Genomic DNA, 19,043 nt, shown 5'->3' with positions numbered 1-19,043 from the left:
ATCGACGATCTCTTTTTTACTTCCTTTGTAGAAACTTCGATGACGACGATTTCAAGCCGGCTACGGCACCGTTCTGTCGTCGATGCCGCCGTTCTTGCGCGTTTTTCACGTGTCTACGCAAACGTGACGCGCGGTTGCAAAATATTACGTGATAATCCGCCGTCGCGGATATAAAAACGAACGGGCGAGCGCACGCGTCCGGTACAACAGCGGGACAATATTTCAGAGAGAGAGAGAGAGAGAGAGAGAGAGAGAGAGTACTTTCGACCGGTCGGCACACCCGGTGGACTCGTTATAATCGGCGAATTTTTCATAATGGAGTCGTTATGGCGGCGAATTAACGCGTGTGTGCGCGGGCACCAAAAGTACCCCGATGTGAAATATCGAAAATTGCGCGCGGCCCGCTAATTTCGCGACTAATGGAAATATATTTTGACACATTGTACTGCCACGTGAGCTGGCGAATGTGCCACGTGGAATAATTAAATGGCCGGCGCGGACAGATTTTTCCCGTGGTTAATTCACGCGCGCTCTTTTGCGCTGCGTCAATATTATGTTTCGTCTTGCCGCGCGACAGCGCGGACGCATCTCTCTCGCGAAACCACACGGGAGTCCGTTTTGTTTTTACGGTCCCTATCTTCCGGCTTCTGTTCCCTCTCGGAAGATCTCGAGACGTATCAGTCGGCGGAGATAAGTGGAGCGGCAATCAGTCAGACTCGTCTTAACTTCCGAGCAATTTGTTCGTTATGCTCATGGATCAAGACGAGCGAGAGTATATTGAAGCGGCTCTGGACGTAATTTAACTTTGGCACTGGACGGACTTCTGCGATATGCACGCCGGAGTGCGCCCACCTGCGGCAGGTTCAGTGGATTACTATACTCGCTATTCGCGAAGGAGAACCATGTTGCGCTATTCCGCGCGGTCTCTTACGAAACGCTCGACTTATCCGCTCGGATTTCCCGTCGTCTGTCCTCAAGCGGCTAACTTCGACGCAGAGATGTTCGCCGAGAGGTACACGGATTTGGACTTGCGTCTCGTTAGTAGTCGGCAAGCAGTATTTACGAGGAAATTTTTAGTAGGCGAATTATCATCTTTCGTGTTACGTTGAAGTCGATTTTTGTAAATATAAAAACTTGCCCTCAACATTTTTAAATTCTCAAGAACGTTTATGTCTCAAAAATAATGACCAAATTAGAGATTAATCCATTGTGTCTAAAAGTGATCATAAGCAATTTGACACTGATTTAGAGTCTGGATCAAACATTATTTCACTTTGAAATGTAGGCCTAGGAAATATGATTACGTCAAATGACATTTCAATGACATATGAACGACATCTCTAACGTCAATAATAATAAACATCATAACATACATGTCATTTGATGTTATTTTGCTACCTGGGAGTATTTTAAACCGTGCTGTTATGGAAATATACAATGTTAATTGTATCTTTAATAAAGAAAAACATAAAAAATAATGACAAAAATCTCTAATAAGACAAAAGTTTCCGAGTCAAAAATAATATATAATAAAATAAAGTAAATCAAGTATAAAAATGAGGTTGAAAATATGTTGTTATTCAACTGTGTCCTATATAGATATATATCCTTATATCCAGTTCTTTCGTTACCTTCTCCTTAGCTTACGCAAGCATATATCTTGTTTGATATACATATTTCTTATTTGAGTCAACAATTTGCTCATCGTTTGCGTGTTTAGAATTCTTGCTTCGTTTTGTGTATGGAGTTAAGGAATGTGATCATATTTCCAATATCATCTTACCAATACTTGGGTTGGCTCAAGATTTACCATCGTTACGTATTACATTACGCGTTACTTGCCAAACTCCCTCCTTATGTTTATGATCTCCTGCATTACAATTTTGATTATCACTTTATTTGTACGATATTTGTAGTCAGTATCTGCTTGCTTATCTGCATGTCATCTTGTAGTTACAGCAGTGCTTTTGCTAGTGTCTCGTTTATATATTGGTTTCATTTATTCATGTACTATATATTGTAGTGCTTTTGTTCTCCTTATTTATTTTATGTACCCCAATAAAAAAAATTATTATTATTATATACCATACTTTTTGCAAATAGAAAATATAAAATATTAACATATTCCTAATTTTCAGTGACTTCTTGCAGAGGCCATGCGAAAAATGTATGCTTTATGATACGTGACAGCAAGAAAATGACTCTCGTTTCTGAAATAATTCGGATAATCCTCGGGGACAGGACAAGAAGTAACAAGTGCGAGTGACAAGAGTGCTTCAAATTGTACACATCGCACCGGTGAAAAAGTTCAACAAACGTACTCGATGTATCCGCGCTTTCTTTTTCTTTTGCCCTCATTTCAACTGCTCATTCCGTACGTGCATGTACCGCACCGAGAGAAATTTATTCCGCTTATATTTCATTCTCCAGCGAACTGCAAAGAAGCGCATCTCACTCGCGCGCATGAGATTCTTCAGGAAGGAAAATCTCTCTTTGAAATTTCGTTGTTTCACCTCCCGCATGCCGCGCGTTTGCTCTAACTACACTCCGAAGTCACAAACTTACGAGATAACAGCATTCGCAGCGGCGCAGTGGATCGGCACGTTCTCAAGACTTTCCGCGGCGAAGAAAACTTTCCGCGCGACTTTGAGACGTTGTACTCGCTTTTTAAAAGATGCCATTACGAGAGCCTTGCTTCGCGCGTACAATCCATAATCGTTACGCTCCACACGACTGACTAACCGTATCTCTCACTTTCTCTTTCTTCTCTCATCGTGATTGTAACGAGATATAAAATACATCTCATCCGAATCTTTAGAATAAATTTCTTCTCCTCGGTAAAAAAGGAACAAACTCAAAGAGGTGGATTAACATTTTCGAAGGGACAGATTTGCCGGTGGCAGGGACTCGAGGAGATAATCTCATCGAGTACGCTTGTCGAAGTACATCAAAATGCGCATTACCAACTTCCCTACTCGCCTAAGTGCACGAGAACGTACGAACACGAGCACCGAATGGATTCGAATGGATTAAAACCCGCCCACACGCCTTGAGACCGTGTCCACTCGCTCTCCCCGAGTGAGTGTGCGCCGACAAAAAGGAAAGCCGCGAGTGCTGTGCACGGGGAGAATGGACATGAAAGAACGTCTCGTGTAGAGTTCTTTGAAGGGATTTTCACGGGCCCTTCTTCGTGCCATCGGTCCATCTCGTTCCAATTCGCCATGGTGCGTGCAGTAGTCGCGAAAACGCGCGCGCACTCGTTCCCGTAATTACTGTCACTCGTCGTCGTTAACGGGGAAAATTGCGTTAAACTACTCGCGGTCGCACGTCGAGAGAAAGCGCAGTAACGACTGCGATAACGGGGCTCTTTTTCATCATTCGCGTCACGTTTCGTAAAAAGTTTACACTAACGGCTGTGGTGTTACATTACGCGGAAACAAAGCGATCGCCGCGGAGATGCCTGATTAATTAATAGCGCAATTTCTAACAGTCGATCCGACGACCGATATGCATTCGCTAGTTTAAAAAGTGTATTCTCTAATAATATGCAACTATAGAAATTAAGCGGTTCTAGGAAGCACTATACCGTTCATGCATTGAAATTATTGTCGATAATTATCACATGTGCGATGACATGTATCGATTTGATCTATCTCGCTTGTTATCATTACAATAACTGATAATTAGCATTGAATCTATTTCTGGCTGCGATGTCGCGGGGCTTCCGGTAATGCTAGTCCCTCAAATGGACACGCTGCCCGGCATATCTATTTATAGCTGTCATCGTGATGACAGACCCCTCCAATTTGTCAAATACCAGCTGTTGCATTGGTTCTGGCAGCCACATTGTGGTTAACCCCGCACCTTAGCCCCACGGTGCCTTTGCCCGCTATAGCGAATGCACATCGAATTGCAAGGAGACGTGTCGAAATTACGGGACACGCTCGCGCTTATGAGACAGCACGAGCGCCATCATTAAGTAGATATCGAACGCGACGTTCCAAGTCGACGGTCGCGTATTGCCGACGCTTTATTCGCCGCTAAAGCGCGCGTCGATAATTGGCGCCCATGCTAATGTACCCCGGCGAAGCGCCGTAAACCTCGCGACATCACGTCGAGTCTCTCGACGGAATGGGTGTGTGTCGTTAACCCGGGGAAGATACAGGGCTGCTCCGAGAATGGAACCGAGAGCCGGCCAGCGGGAAGCTCCGGCACATCGCGTGCTTTTCTTTTACTGCCGACGCATCGCGACGATAATAATGCACACGCGGTCTCGACCCCGCGCGATGCGCCCTCGATCATCCGCGCTATCTCCCGTTGAAAAATCGCTGACAAGTAGGACGTTTTATCTGGGACGACTTTAACGTACGTTCTTAGATGACCGGATATAGCCGGCCGGCCGGCGTTATAAGCGACCGGCGGCGTTGCTTGTAACGCGTGTTTGTAACGGTATCCTAACAATAAGTTACGTCGAGCGCGGTGAAATAACGCGCGCGAGCACCCGGCCAGCCGGCGATTATCATCAAGCAAAGTGTGAGAGAGAATAGAGTAGAGGGAAGGTGGGAGAGAGAGAGAGAGAGAGAGAGAGAGAGAGAGAGAGAGAGAGAGATGCCCACCCACCTTTCGAGTCGATGATTAAAGAAAACCTCATTCGCCGGCGCTTGTATGTTATTGCCGATCCTATCCGTTCGCCCGGCGAGATAAGCTAATTTTAATTATCTCGCAGTGGGAGCGTGCTATTCGCGAACGGACACGTCCGTTCTAGATAAGGCCGAATAAATGGGATTCGAGCGTCTACGGTTATAACTATGTGAGAATCGTCGGTGCATCCCTTTTCTCTCCCTCCCTCCCTCTCTTTCTCTCTCTCTATCCATCTCTCTCACTCTCCTTTTGCATCCCTACCTTCCTCCTTCCTACTCTCTCTCGAGGCTCTTAGGCTTTATTGAAATTCTATGCGCCGCAGGATAAAACGTACTGACTTCTACTAATCGCCACCATTAGTCCGATGCTACAACTTCCCGGCGACGGCGGGACTATTACGGGGCCCACTGTCGTGATTTGAAGAGAGAGGGAAAGAGAGGAGAGAGAGAGAGAGAGAGAGAAAGAGAGAGAGAATCGCCTGTTCAATCGACATTGTTCCGCTGACCTGACCTCCACCACCGCGCTGCTATTGCAACTGCTTGTCCTCGGAGTATAGCGCGACGTTTACCACTGTCCGACTTTATTCCTACGATCGCGGAAATTCCCCGTCGATACCTATTATCGATTACGCTTAATACCCACCTAGTTGCTGCCGACCCGCAACGCTTTTAAGCGTCAGTGTAAGCGTTTCTATCGGCGAACCGGCAAGCCGGAAGGGAAACCCCGCGCGCTCATTTCCCGTAAAAGCTTTTACCTCTTCTGCAACGGTAACCAGCAGCTATTTTACGTCATTTATATCCGATACTTTTGACGGCCGACGGAGGAGTTAATTCCGTTTTCTTACGTATCAGTTAGCGCACGTGTACTCGCGCGCGCGTACACACACATGTGCGGCGTGTGTGCCATTTATCGTTTAATCGCGCGCCGTCAGGGAAAAAATTAACATCGAGAACTTTCATCTTTTATTTCCCTCGTACTGAGTTTTCAATTTCCCCCTCGTTTGTGGTGTAAGCAATATCTCGTTCATAATTATTTTGCATAATTATGTTGAAGGGTCGAGCGGGCAAAGTTTCTGATAAGAGATAGTTTCCTACAGTTTCTAACTGTCGCAGACAAGTGAGGATCTCTCGCTGATGAGGGAGATACGGCGTCTCGACGATATATCTTAGTGAGAGATGAAAACGCGGTGTGCAAAAAATCGCGAATAAGCACTGACGTATACGAATGTACACGAGGCGCGACACGATTCCCGATAAGATCGCGTAGGTCGCGCGAGCGAAAAAAGGAAGCCGAACTGCGCGATTTATGAAACGCCCCCGACGTCAAACTTTCCGGCCTCGCAACTTCTTCCCGCCGTGTACCTTGCCGCTTAATGAATATAAATCGTGAACGCCGCTACGTAGCTCGAAGTACCTCTGATTAGTTACGCAGGTATGCACCTGCAACGAAATGAGCAAACATCCCCCGTAGCAAACTTTATTCCCGCGCCCTCCTGCCCCTCCTCCCCTTCCCCCCTCGGACGTCGGATTTAAGTCTCGGCGATGAATGCCGTAGAGCAACTCCCGTAAAGATGCGCAAACAACCGAAGAAAAACGAACGATAATGCCGCGTAACTGTAACTATGCAATAGAGAAAGTGCGCGCAGACAAGAGGAGGGAGGGGGAAACGGGAGAAGAGAGAAAGAATGAGAAATTAAGTTTAAGAACGTAGTGACTGAGCATGATGAATGAAACGATTAAGGAATTAAGAAGGAAAAATTCAATATGCGTGTCGGATGTAGATTATAATCACGTCGCGGAAAGTGGCGAATCATTAATTACGTCCCGTCTAAAAATCCTCGCCATTGTTAACCTCGTCGTCACCGGCGGCCACAATGTCGCAGCTCGTGGGCGAACTCTTAATTAGGGGGCGCGAACAAAAAGAACTTCGCGGTCTCCGCGAAAGCGGGGCTGGTAGGAGTAACTATCGGCGAAGAGGATGGAGCGAGAGAGGGTCGTTTCTGAATGCACAGCGACTTCGTGAAGCGTCGCGCAGACGACGGATACGCAAATCGCCCGGCTGTGGCACAACGGTGATTTGGTGAGAGTTCATGAAGAGACGCGTGCGAAAAGAGGGAGAGAGGGAGGGAGAGAGAGGAATAAAAAAGAAGAGAAGGGTAGAAAGTCCTCTTGGTCCCACGACAGAGAAGGTCCAGAACAACGTGGAATTTACACTAGATATTTGTCATTTTATCGATCTCCTCGCTCGCGATACTCGTTTCCGGCGAAACGCCGCGGTAACATGTGTCCGAGTCGAGTGAGCGCCGTGTTTGAAAAAATTCGCCATTTAATTCGGAATGCTTTATAACGTTGCCGTATCACGAAAGCGCGAAACGAAACGTCGAAATTTCCGCAACAGGCTGGCAATTTAATAAGAATTATTTTTGCAGTATTTTTTCAGTTAACGAACGCGACGCCATGTTGATCGTGCTGTTGTGGCGTGACCAAACGTGCGTACGTAAACTTTTTCCCAAAGCGGCACGCGCACAACATCGGACCGCCCTACATTTCACACGCGATTTTTTCAATCTCGTACGTTAATCGCATGTATTTTACGCGCGAAATTAAAACATCATTCTTCTTTTCGCGTTTTGCCATTTTTTCTTTTTATACATATTACTAAACTTTTTTAACATATTACACACGGAGGCAACTGCTCTATGGTTATTACATTTACATATCTAGAGAAAAACTTTGTTTGATTTCAAATTAGATAGATACGGCATTGAAAACTGCGGTTGCTGAACCGCAAACACATATGAACAGGCAACAAAGGCCAATGTACCACTACCAGAGTATGGTTACTAGAAATCATCTTGGGGTGCGTTTAGATTCTCTACTCGGGTGCACTCTAATTCTAGAAGTACCATAGTATATGTAACGTATATTATAATATGTCTAGTAATAGAGTGAACTTGAATGAAGAATCTGAACACACCCATGCCGAAAAATAACGTTAATATTTTGTTATAGCAACCATATTTAGACAAATAATACCATTAGTGTTTTCTCCATGTAGTTATCACAAACGCGCGTTGCTCTTAATTCCTGAGTCTTCGTTTAAGATATCGCGCTCTTAATTAATAATAATAATCTTATTTTAATGGTAGATAGACAATACACGCGAAAAGAAAAAAGAATAAATGCACAAGTAAAAATTACGTAACAAGTGTGCGTAACGTTGGCAAATGGTAACTTTATATAATATTAAATAAGAAAAAAAATTAAAGAAAAAAAAAATTGGAATAATTCAGTTAAGCGAACTCATATTATGTAATTAGATTAACCTTTTTTGTTAATTTAAAGAATACATAGCATCTGTGTAATTATATTTTATTTTCTATTAACTTTTAACTAAATTTTTTAATTGAAATTCCTACAAATTATTGAACAGATTTAATTTTTATTTAGTTTGACTCGATTGCAGTTGATGCAACCAAATTTGCTCAACCCAGAAATTTGATTCGTTTTATATCTTTTTTTTCAGTGCAGTTAATTTTAAAGTCTAAATAATATTAATTAGCACAAATCTAAAATCTTAATTTAATATGAGCTTATATCTATATCTATTAATAGTACACACATAAAAATACATACTACGTCCAAATAAATGTTACTTGTTTTAAATAATAAACTTATATAAGCTTATATAGTCGCAAATCCATGAGAAGATTATTATAAGAATAAATTTTATCCAAAATATATTCAAAATAAATTTTATTATTTTCAATCGTAAATAGGATTTTAATTAAAGTATATTAAATTAAAATAAAAATTTGATTCGCTTATTCAATCGTAAATAGGATTTTAATTAAAGTATATTAAATTAAAATAAAAATTTGATTCGCTTATTCAATCGTAAATAGGATTTTAATTAAAGTATATTAAATTAAAATAAAAATTTGATTCGCTTATTTCACAGAGCTGAATTGACTTTTCTTCACTGAAGTTTTATGATATTCTTGTAAAGAGGATAAATTCTTTTTTTAAATATCTGCCAAAAAGAATTTTTTAAATTTATGATGAATACATTTTAAGAATATTATCGAGACAATATCTTTTGTTGAAGATAATCATTATTTTAAAAAAGTAAACTGTGAATAATCGCTTTTCTTAGCAGAATGATATTTTTCTGTGTGTACAATTATATCATTTGCGATAATATTTCTCATCGGTAATCAATGCGATTTGTCTACATATTGCATGCACTAAATGATACAAATCGTCTTTAGCATTTAAATTGTATGCTTACTATTAAGCGTTGATATTTGACGACAGGTCCAGCCCGGACTTGGCCCATTGTTGCATCTCGACCCGTTCTCCATATCCGTGCAGCCTCCTTAGCATCCAGCCGTCGTCCCCATGTCGGTTGTACTTTGGTACAGTTCGCTGCATTCGCGACCGCGATCCTTTTGACGACGTTTAACGACTTCACGGAAAGCACACGACAAATTCCGACGCTTCGAGGCTATCTTCGCAAAACGCGTGGAGGAAATCGCGAATCAAATATCACGATGCTTTCAATAAAATCGAGAGGAGGAACGAAAATATCGCGTTCCGTAGAATTTGTACTTTATGATAAGGTGAGATCTTTATATAGCGAGAGAATTCAAACTTTTAATAGAAATAATAAATTCTCAATATAGCAGCTATTTCGGAGATAAAATTACAATTTAAAATTTAAACGTGTGAAATATATAGAAAATCACGATGCTTCTAAAAAGATCGAGAGGAGGAATGAAAATATCGCGTTCCGCAGATATTTGTATTTTATGATAAGGTGAGATTTTTGTATAGTGAGAGAATTCAAATTTTTAACAGAAATAATAAATTCTAAATATAGCAAATATTTCGGAGGTGACATTATAATTTGAAATATAAACGTGTGAAATATATAGAAAATCAGCAATCGCGACGATTGTAAAACTTTGCTCGCGAGCAAAGAAAATAGTATAGCAAATTCTCCGTGTAATGGCGCATTCCGGTATGCGATACTGGTGCATGATTCTAGTGCACATTCCTGATGCGCAATTTCAGTACGCATTTTACATCGCTTGAAACAACTGGAGGATCGCATTGAACAAATACTTCCGTTAAATAATTCTATATCTTTAACAAATTATAATACGTACTAGAGGATTTTTAACGTGTGACTGAATCAACAAATTCATTTGATATATCAGAGGTTCGAAAAAAATGTGTCGAATCGGGTCGATGTCAGGAATGAAGCTTGATGAAAATATGAAAAAAGAATTCGTCTTCAAAGAGAGGAAATATTTGATTATTCATGTATGTATGTGGTAATAGGATGATTATTTAAAAAAAAAATGATTCTTCATTTATTTCAACGTATTTCGATGGATAGCACAAACATGTAAAATCCTGCATTGAGAGAAAAGTGTTTGTGATGGAAATCGTAGAATGGAAAAACATGGACTAAAATTGCATTTTACAGTATGCATTGTATACAAATATAATGAAATATAGCAGAAGTAATCTAATATACGCATACTGATATTTTTTGTTAAAATAACCAAGAAAGTGAGATTAATCATTTTTTCTCTTAGTGCAAAAATACTACGATTAAAATAAATCGCATTGATTTCATACTATACTATTATTAACCACCACAAGATTAGTAAATACCCGAGTCGGGAAGTCTTACCTTCGAGTTGATCCTGCTTAGTCCGAACCGAATCTTCCGGTACGGCATTTGTGTCCACCGAAATTACATTCTCTCAACAAACACATCCACTGTGTGACCTTCAGATCTAATACAAAAAGTTTTCTAATTAGTTAAATTGATAAAACGATAAATTGATAAAAAGATAAAATTGATAACAACATATTAAGAAAAGGCATAAGCACATTTTTATTAGTATTTTAAATTAGTAAAAATAGGAGGTGATGATTATTCACCAAAAGCAAATTTTCCGGTTGATTAAATCGACAACGTATCCAGAATACAAAGGCTCAGTGCATTTTTATTTTACATTAATGAAAATAAAAGGCAGTGAACACTTTCAATATTCGAAGATGTTGATAATTATGTGTGTAAACTAATGTAACGCGTCTCATGCACGCTTTGGTCGATTTGGAAAAATTGGAAATCACGTATAATGGAATTCATCCAAAACGCAGCTGTTCGGGACGTGACAGCTCGTCACACAACGAGATTCGACACGCAAATGACGACGTCGGCAACATCAACGACACGATCACGGAACGACGGAACATGCACGCGGGAAATAACGAGTAACGTTCGCGGACACGGTGGAACATGCACGTGAGTAAATACGTCGAGGAAGCGGAAGATAAATAAGATGTCCCGATTTTTCACCCTTTGTCCCGAATTTTTTCGAATGCTATTCGGGACCCCGATTTGTCATCATTTTCAATGACTGTCAAATAATTTTCGAATCTTTTTATCCAGGGAAATCTGGTCACTTTACATACATCGCGAGAAGAAACGAGAAGATTACTTACAAATGACGTCTTCACGATACGCCTCGGCGATCACACATCGCTATTCTCGACACTCCCGAGACTTATTAACGCGCAAGACTCATTTTCGATGGATAAAAGACGCGTAAAATGCGGAGCGATGTCGATCGATGTGTCCACGGTAGTTGCTCAATGTAGAAAGATCGAGAATCAAAATGGTCGCGCGATTGTTAAATCGCGCTGAAAATATACTTCAATATGTGAACGGCGCCGCGGCCAAAAAGAACGCGCTCTATGAGACACTTCTCTCTCCGTATCTCTTTTCTTAACAAACTGAGGCAACCGCCCGAATATCCCGCATCTCTCTCTCTCTCTCTTTCTCTTTCTTTCTGACTGTCATTGCATTTCTAATTCCCGTTCAATAAATCCGACGATCGCCCGATTCTATTGCTACCTGAGCAAGTCGACGTTTTTAGCAAATATGAAGAACGTCGGCGCAACACGTCGCGACAAGCACCGGCCGCATATACCGCGAGGAGAAACGAGAAGATTACTTACAAATGACGTCTTCACGATACGCCCTGGCGATCGCACATCGCTATTATCGACACTCCTAAAACTTATTAACGCGCGAGACTCACTTTCGATGGATAAAAGACGCGAGAAACGCGGAGCGATGTGGATCGATGTGTGCCCATGGCTGCTGCTTGGCGTGAAAAGATCGAGCATTTCGCGCGATTCATTACCAACGCCTAGATTGTATAACCACGATGACAACCTCGTAGTGCGAAACGAACGTGATTGGTCTAGAGTGGTTAGTAACTCGAGCAAGTGTTTAAGGCGTCCGCCACGGCGCGCCGTACAGATCGCGTCGTTGTAGACACTTTTGGCACTTTTGGCGCGCTAATGAACTTTTGGTGTACGTGAGTGACAGCGCGCGCGTCTGCGATCTTTTCATGCCGAGCAACTGCCATCGACACAACGCTCCGTATTTCATACGTCTTTCGCTTGTGAATCTCCTGCGAAAATAAATATTAGAGTGCCGAAAACAACGACGTGCGGTCGTCAGGATATATCGTAAGTACATTATTACGCAGTAATCTCCTCCCTTCTCGACATATACAGCTAAGGTGACCAGACGTCCCGATTTTCCACCCTTTGTCCCGAATTTTTTCGAGTGCTATTCGGGACATCAGTTTGTCATCATTTTCAATGATTGTTAAGTAATTTTTGGGTCTTTTTATCCCTCTTTCCCCGTCCCCTGCTTCACACATTTATGAAGTATCCCGAATTCAGGGCTGGGAAATCTGGTCACCTTACGATAAAGTACACACAGTACGGCACGAAAGAACTCATAATGAAAATTAAACGTCAGTTGAATCTCCAGCTCTAATGCAAACCTCCATGTACAGGGTGCGGCACCAAAATCCGGACAAAATTCAATTTGAAATTCTCGCCGTTCTATACCACTGGTAGATGTCGCGATTAACGTTCAAATAGCTTGACGCATGTACTAAACCATCATAACCTCGAAACAGTCGCAATGTTGAAACCAAGTGCGGAGTATAACCGAAGAGCCGCGATTATCGAAAGTGTTCGCGCTGAGCGCTCGGCGACAGAAATCATTCGGTTCTTCGGGTACCCGAGATCGACTGTGTATGATGTTATCGCAAAGTACAATGAGTTGGAGAAGTCCAACGAAGGTTTTGCAACATCATCCAGTGAGGGTGATATCATGCCACCGCATTTCTTTAACAAAGGGGAAAATGTCACAAAAGAAGTTTATTTGCGTGTTCTGACAAATGTAGTGAAGCCGTGGATGGAAACTGTGTCGTCTGGAAAGCCGTATGTTTTCCAGCAATACGGTACGCCCGCCCACACAAGTCATTTGGTGCAAAATTGGTTGTCGGACAACGTCGACATGTTTTGGTCGAAAGAATTCTGGCCTCCCAACAGCCCAGATTTGAATCCTTTGGACTTCTATGTATGGAGCGTAGTTGAAAGGATCACGAACAAGTCCAGACATCCAAATGTCGCATCATTGAGAGCATCATTGAAGCGGCATTCACCGATATGGATCGTGACACATTAAAGCGCGCCTGCGCATGCTTCAAACCGAGAATGGAGGCGGTCATTCAAGCAAGCGGGGGATATATTGAGTAAATGTGTTCTTTATGGCCTTACAAACAATGTGGTTAAAAAAATTTTGTAAACCTTTTCGTTTTTGCAATAAAAAATATGTTTGGAAAAAATATATAATTTGTCCGGATTTTGGCGCCGCACCCTTTCCATGATACACACGGTACCCACCAAAATCACGAAACCGAATGTCACACTCGACGACACCAACCAACGTTACGCAACCAAATAACATTTACTCGAGTAACTACATAGGTCGGTGAGGCCGGGAAAAACGATCGAACATGGCACGACGCAATACTATCTCTATCTATCCGTTAAGCCGGATTCCTCGCCCAAAGACCTCCTAAATTCCGGCAGCCGTTGAAAAGCAATAGCGGCCATATGCAATTCAAAATTATGCGACGGCTCGGCTTTTCTCAAAACGCGCAACCTGTAGCTGTACGCTTTTGTCTCACCAAGTGATGGGAGTCGCCTCTCTTTCTGGAAGTCTTCCTGCTCGTCCTGGACGGTCTTCTTACTTTTCTCGCTCGTTTGCTCTCGTTTGTTCGGCATCCGTTCACTCGCCGGATTTCTGCGCAGAAACAAGCAAGAAAGCTTGTAGGGTCTAGGGATCTTAGCGGGAGATCGATACGGCTCCTCATTAGCTCCGCGGAACGGTCGTATCGATTTTAGGCGCTGTACGCGCCCCGAAATGCGGATTTTTCTCAATTTTTCTTCAGGAGTTACTCGCCAGTATCTTTTTTATGACTCGTGGTCGTCGACAAAGAGACCTGCAGCGACTTACTGCCCTTAGACTTATTTTCCTCAGGATCTTTTTCGGATAGCTGCGACCATTACGCGGGGCTCGCACGCCTTATCGCGCGTGAGATGCTCATCATTGCTTCGCCATTTCTCCCCTCATGCGTCTCTGCAGCCCTGCTAGTCCTGTCTTATTTCCTCATCGCTCCTTTCCTAGGGAGAATCACTGCGGCGTTGTTTAAATCGAACGACGATGTATTCAATTAAGTCTTTTTTATGAGTATTATACCAGCTTAATATACCGTTATTTATATATATCGTCAATATTAAGATTATTTAATAAAAAATTACTATTTAGTACATGTATCAATGTTCGGTATAAACAAGGTTAATGAGACTTTCTTACAAATTTATATCCGCAAGTATCATCTTCCAAGGCCAGGAGGCACGAACTCCTGACTTCGGTTTCTTCGATTGAACGTTTAATCCAAGTGACGAGTGATAAAAATTTATCATGTCACACATTTCTCTTTTAAAATAAAAAGATACACGCAAATATTTTGTAGTTGTGTTAATATAAAGTGTGGTTTTAATGAACAAACCATTTCAGTCAAAGAACACAGAATTTCTGCACTGAAAAAAAAACACTTAAAAATGTGTGTGATATAGTTTATTTCTATAAAGTAAATTTTGTTTCTGTGAATTTTATATTTTTCAAACAGATTTCCAAGCATATTTTCTCAGAGTGTGTGCGTGTGTGTATGTACTGCATATAAAGTCTTTTGATCCAAATTTGAGGGGTATTTAGAACCAGAAATTCCGTCTCTTTCAATAAAAACGATTTGTTCGTGAAAACTACGCTTTACATTAAAACAGCCAAATCTTTTTTTCCGTACAGAAATATCGATGGGATTATATAATTCCCGATATACGAGATATAGACCGGGTCAGAACGCGAATTCTTCGTTGAGGCGCGGATCCTTCGTTTAATTCGTGACCAATTCTGCCTGAACTAAATTCCTCCGGCTAGGTCGACGCAGCAGCGGCGTACGCGTGTGTGTGTGTGTGTGTGTGTGTGTGTGTGTGTGTGGTGCGCGCGCGCCGTATAATTATTTCCTACCACTTGGAAACGCGTACACCGTATTAGCTTTCGCGTCCCCTCTCGGAGGATATATTTCGCAGAACAGAATAAGCTTTTAGTCTACTCCGCTCTCGCCACCCGAGGCGATTTTTCTAACGAATGACTCGGGACGCACGACGCAACGTGTGTACGTTACGCGCGACGGCGGTCGGAGTAAATTTTCCGTAATATTCCGCGTCGTGAGCCCACCCGCCCGTTCTCCCCTCGCGGTCCTCTACGTGCACAGTGTGTCAGCGCGATCCTAGAACCAGCACATTTAATACCGCGCTATCCGGCAGGGAGAGCCTCGCGGTCGCGGAATCGATAACCCCGTAAAGGCCGGCTCTTTCATCGGCCCTGCGGCCGTTGTCGGTTGTATTCCCGTTTCTACGGAATCAGCACTATTTCGGATATCGGCCCGCGATGTTTGGTATGCCGGACTCGCGATTTTAAGAGCATCCGATTACTCCCGAACGAGAGTGCTTCTTCACCCGTTGGCCTCGTTATTTACGGCACTCGCCGGCGGATCGATCAATGGCGTAGCTCTGCGCGAATATTTCGAGGTTTTTATGCATGTCCCGGAGAGGGGGTGTGTGTAATCTCGAGAAATCGTCGATATATCGACGCAACAACTTCGTCGACGGAGCGCGAATTCGAGGACACTTGCGTTTCCCGGCGAAAACTAACGGCGCGCCGCCGAGTCTCCGAGGGTGCGTTCTGATATTCACTGCCAGTATTGAAGATATGTAGTTCACGTCACGTACCAGGTCTGTCCGGAAAATATTCGACCTTACGCTACACGAAGAGAAAGAACTACTCTGAATCAATGGCGATTATGTCCCTTTCAGAGTGTTCTTTTTTGAAAACTTTCCCTCAGCGCTGTTTGTACTTCCTGGATCTCAGCTTTTGGAATATCCAACAGCTGCCTCGTCGTATTCTGTTTTATGTCTTCTAGACATTATCAAATCTCTTTCCTTTTAAGGGTTTTTTCAATTTCCACCAGAAATCACACGGAACTGTACCAGAACTATACAGAGAATTTCCCCTAAATGGAGAATATTCGTTTTCTACAATAGCAAAGAGAAGCACAGAGATATTGGTGTAAGTCGAATACTATCCGGACAGACTTCGTATACTATAAATTTCTAGTACTGGCAGTGAATATCGGAACGCATTCACAGTTTCCGAGTGCATGCGCGCGCGCGCACGAAATACGACGCGCGTCTCGAATCCGTTTGAATCGCAGACTGTATTCGACTCCGTGTCGTGGCTCGTCGCGGTTTTATCGGTGTCGCGCGCCGGGACAAGCTTTCGCGTCGTATTCTGGTCGCTCGAACGCTCACTCCTCCTTCCCCACGCCTCTTTAAGAGCGCACCTAATTCCAACTGGAATGAGCAACTCGCTGCCGAACAAGTTTGTACATAAAATTGAGGTTCACAAGCCGTGAAACCAAAGGAGCCCGCTGCGTCAAATTAGTTCCACCGTGACTCTTGCCGTTCTAACATACATTTTCAGTGCGAGGTCATGGGCGCGTCCGCGTAGCGCCGCATTATGCGGACATCAATTTTTCAAACTGTGACTTTGTTCTAATGCTTGAAATTGCGCGCGGTGCCGTTTCACGTCGCCGGAAAATTCGCCGCTCTTATTTAAAAAATGGACCGCCGCGTTTCCCCTCTCGTGTTCGCGTCTCGTTAACGCGCATTTCAGCGCCGAGACCGACCGATTTAACTACGTTTCTCTGGCGCGATAATTTTGGAAAATAGTGTATGCACGTGAAGGATCTATTAGCGGCATTTCATCGCAGCGCTGATCGCATTAAAGCGTCGAGTACAATTTCACTACGTTGTTTGCGGGAAAAGCTTCGAGCGAATATGCTTCTCTCCTTCTCTCTCTCTCTCTCTCTCGCTTCTTCTCGATGCATTAAAGAGGAAGATCATATTCCAAAAGCCTGGCGAGCAAAGCGTCGTGAATCTTGGCCGTCGGAACAATGGCGAGATGGCACGTACACCACGCGTCCGCGGTAGTAACTTAAATGTGCGTACATTTACTTTCCCCGTGATTTATGCCCTTTAACTGCGGGGTTATAAATGGCCGAGTATTACCGCGAATACACCGAGATCTCCGGGATAAGCCCGGCTAAATGCTCGTCCGCTCATAGGTCCGTATCATGCAACGTCGATGTTGCGCACGTTTACTACACCTCATCGTTCTTCCTCCTACCTCTCTCTCATTCCCGCAGATGCCTTATCATCGATTAGATCGATGGTCACTAAAATTTTTCATTTGCATCCGTTTTCAGTTGCGCTAAGAATTATAAATCCGACGATCGTCCGATTCTATTGCCACTTGAGTGAATCCATGGAAATAACAGCTGTAAGGGAGAGTCGGACACACGTCGCGGCGCACACCGGCACATACCGAGAAATGAGGAGATTATTTCCTAATGACGTACTTACAAGATTGATAATTCTATACACAGAGATATCTCAAAAATAAATAGACACGATGACTTTTGGTCAATGGTCATTTATTTACGTCAGTTTGATAAAGTGAAGTAAATGATCATTTAAAAGAATCATTGCGTCTATTTACTTCTGAGATGTACGTCTCCGTGGAGCAAAAAATGGAATGTTATTCCTCGTCCATTTTTAGGACAAATCCAATTGTATCGTCTGTGCCGGGGACTGATGGCGATGAAAAATAATACACGACGAGGAAGTCAGAGGTAGAAATACACGTGACGAGTAAAACAGGAGAGACGCGCGAAATAGACCGAAATGGCACTGATAGCAATAAAGATCCCTGTGACGTCAGAGGTCGTGAGTGACGTCAGAGATGATTAGGAATTGCCCGTACTATTCTCGCGACCAAATCGATTTCCTTAAGTTATCCGGAGCTGAGGGACCTCATCGCACTTGTTCGCGCGCGCACCACCGCCAACCGATTGTGCTCGATCGACGAACAAGCCAGAGGTAAGCGAAGAGGTGCGAGAAGGAGGACGAACAGGAGGAATGAAAGGAAAGTAGCGCCGCCGATAAGCCGCGAAGGTAGTTCTCTCAGAATCAATCTCATCCATCGAAAAAATACTCTTTCGGATTGCCGGACAGTCTCAGAGAGGCGAGGACGAGAACGTCGGCACGGTAATTGCGCTCCTCCAGGACGATAAAGTCGTTCGCAGGTGCAACTGAATTTCTGGGTTCTGCCAAGTAAGCTTCGTCTCTCCCCCTGCCGCTCCCTCTCCGCGTTTCTCTCTTTCTCCGTCTCCCTCCTTGTCGCGGAACACGCGTTTGTGTGTCCGCGACCGGTGTCCGTGTATTTATGGGATTCAATCAAGTTGGACACTTCCGGAATTTCGTTCGAGCAGAACTCCCCGAAGCGCTCGCAAACAACGTCGCTGCCGGCGTGTTCCGAGATACATTTCCGTGGGCGTGGAATTTCGTTGGATTATGTGTGTTAATTGTAAGTCTAGCAACGACGACGACGGCGACGACGACGAGAGCCGACGTCTCTCTCTCTTTCTCTCTCTGTAGACAGTAAGTATCACGCGAGAGTGCACAATGGATCAGATCATACGGGACTTGTCGGGATTACGCGGGAGGAGACACTTTACAAAGGGAGAGAAGACTTACTTTTCAACAATTATGACAACGGCTCGCCCGGCTTTGAGACGTCATATTCGCGCACAATCATGACATTGTACGGGGTCCTCGATAAAACTCACCGCTACGATGTCGTGCGACATCTCGCAAAGGCGGTCGTGCCAGCTCCTTCTCGAAATTTCCGGAAACGCTCTCGTCTCCCTGCTGCGTGAGCGCACGCGAGCACACGTTTGCGCGTATGTGTGCACGTGTACATAACACGCGAGGATATTCGTGCACACAAGTATGATGAAAATCGAGCGGGCAGAGAGAGAGAGAGAG

The sequence above is a fragment of the Odontomachus brunneus genome, unplaced genomic scaffold, assembly GCF_010583005.1.
Source record: "Odontomachus brunneus isolate Ranch 3 - 2012 unplaced genomic scaffold, Obru_v1 Obru_scaffold_020, whole genome shotgun sequence".
Taxonomy (NCBI): Eukaryota; Metazoa; Arthropoda; class Insecta; order Hymenoptera; family Formicidae; genus Odontomachus; species Odontomachus brunneus.
This window is presented reverse-complemented; position numbering follows the sequence as displayed.